We start from the raw sequence: 3,174 nt of genomic DNA, 5'->3' as shown, positions 1-3,174 counted from the left end.
GCACCACATAATCCCCCACACATGTGACTAGGGGGACACTGCACCACATAATCCCCCACTCATGTGACTAGGGGGACACTGAACCACTTAATCCCCTACACATGTGACGAGGGGGACACTGAACCACATAATCCCCTACACATGTGACGAGGGGGACACTGAACCACATAATCCCCCACACATGTGACGAGGGGGACACTGAACCACATAATCCCCCACACATGTGACTAGGGGACACTGAACCACATAATACCCCGCACATGTGACTAGGGGGACACTGCACCACATAATCCCCCACACATGTGACTAGGGGGACACTGAAGCACATAATCCCCCACACATGTGACTAGGGAGAAACTGAACCACATAATCCCCCACACATGTGACGAGGGACACATCCCCTACACATGTGACTAGGGAGAAACTGCACCACATAATCCCTCACACATGTGACTAGGGGGACACTGCACCACATAATCCCCCACACATGTGACTAGGGGGACACTGCACCACATAATCCCCCACACATGTGACTAGGGGGACACTGAACCACGTAATCCCCTACACATGTGACGAGGGGGACACTGAACCACATAATCCCCTACACATGTGACGAGGGGGACACTGAACCACATAATCCCCCACAAATGTGACGAGGGGGACACTGAACCACATAATCCCCCACACATGTGTCTAGGGGACACTGAACCACATAATACCCCGCACATGTGACTAGGGGGACACTGCACCACATAATCCCCCACACATGTGACTAGGGAGAAACTGAACCACATAATCCCCCACACATGTGACTAGGGGGACACTGACCCACATAATCCCCCACACATTTGACTAGGGGGACACTGAACCACATAATCCCCCACACATGTGACGAGGGACACATCCCCTACACATGTGACTAGGGACACATCCCCTACACATGTGACGAGGGTCATTGTACCACACCCCCCCCTACACATGTGACTGGGGACACTGCACCACATAATCCCCTACACATGTGACTGGGGACACATCCCCTACCCATGTACCTACGGACACATCCCCTACACGTGTGACTAGGGACACATCCCCTACGCATGTGACTTGGGACATATCCCCTACACATGTGACTAGGGACATTGTACCGCGCCCCACCCACACATGTGATTAGGGGACACTGCACCACATAATCCCCCTACACATGTGACTAGGGCAAACTGCACCACATAATCCCCCACACATGTGACTAGGGGGACACTGCACCACATAATCCCCCACAATTGTGACTAGGGGGACACTGCACCACATAATCCCCCACACATGTGACTAGGGGTACACTGCACCACATAATCCCCCACACATGTGATTAGGGGGACACTGACCCACATAATCCCCCACACATTTGACTAGGGGGACACTGAACCACATAATCCCCCACACATGTGACGAGGGACACATCCCCTACACATGTGACTAGGGACACATCCCCTACACATGTGACGAGGGTCATTGTACCACACCCCCCCCCTACACATGTGACTGGGGACACTGCACCACATAATCCCCTACACATGTGACTGGGGACACATCCCCTACCCATGTACCTACGGACACATCCCCTACACGTGTGACTAGGGACACATCCCCTACGCATGTGACTTGGGACATATCCCCTACACATGTGACTAGGGACATTGTACCGCGCCCCACCCACACATGTGATTAGGGGACACTGCACCACATAATCCCCCTACACATGTGACTAGGGCAAACTGCACCACATAATCCCCCACACATGTGACTAGGGGGACACTGCACCACATAATCCCCCACAATTGTGACTAGGGGGACACTGCACCACATAATCCCCCACACATGTGACTAGGGGGACACTGCACCACATAATCCCCCACACATGTAACTAGGGGGACACTGCACCACATAATCCTCAACACATGTGACTAGGGGGACACTGAACCACTTAATCCCCTACACATGTGACGAGGGGGACACTGAACCACTTAATCCCCTACACATGTGACGAGGGGGACACTGAACCACATAATCCCCCACACATGTGACGAGGGGGACACTGAACCACATAATCCCCCACACATGTGACTAGGGGACACTGAACCACATAATCCCCCGCACATGTGACTAGGGGAACACTGCACCACATAATCCCCCACACATGTGACTAGGGGGGCACTGAAACACATAATCCCCCACACATGTGACTAGGGAGAAACTGAACCACATAATCCCCCACACATGTGACTAGGGGGACACTGAACCACATAATCCCCCACACATTTGACTAGGGGGACACTGAACCACATAATCCCCCACACATGTGACGAGGGGGACACTGAACCACATAATCCCCCACACATGTGACTAGGGGGACACTGCACCACATAATCCCCCACACATGTGACTAGGGGAGACAGTGCACCACATAATCCCCCACACATGTAACTAGGGGGATACTGAACCACATAATCCCCCACACATGTGACTAGGGGGACACTGAACCACATAATCCCCCACACATGTGACTAGGGGGACACTGAACCACTTAATCCCCCACACTATTGACTAGGGGGACACTGAACCACATAATCCCCCCACACATGTGACTAGGGGGACACTGAACAACATAATCCCCCACACATGTGACTAGGGGGACACTGAACCACATAATCCCCCACACATGTGACTAGGGGGACACTGAACCACATAATCCCCCACACAAGTGACTAGGGGGACACTGAACCACATAATCCCCCACAAAAGTGACTAGGGGGACACTGAACCACATAATCCCCCACACAAGTGACTAGGGGGACACTGAACCACATAATCCCCCACACAAGTGACCAGGGGGACACTGAACCACATAATCCCCCCACACATGTGACTAGGGGGACACTGAACCACATAATCCCCCACAAATGTGACTAGGGGTCACTGAACCACATAATCCCCCCACACATGTGACTAGAGGGACACTGAACCACATAATCCCCCACACATGTGACTAGGGGGACACTGCACCACATAATACCCCACACATGTGACTAGGGGGACACTGCACCACATAATCCCCCACACATGTGACTAGGGGGACACTGAACCACATAATCCCCCCACACATGTGACTAGGGGGAC

This window comes from Amblyraja radiata, unplaced genomic scaffold, assembly GCF_010909765.2.
Source record: "Amblyraja radiata isolate CabotCenter1 unplaced genomic scaffold, sAmbRad1.1.pri S64, whole genome shotgun sequence".
NCBI lineage: Eukaryota > Metazoa > Chordata > Chondrichthyes > Rajiformes > Rajidae > Amblyraja > Amblyraja radiata.
The sequence above is the reverse complement of the archived record's forward strand: the minus strand, read 5'-3'. Positions refer to the sequence as shown.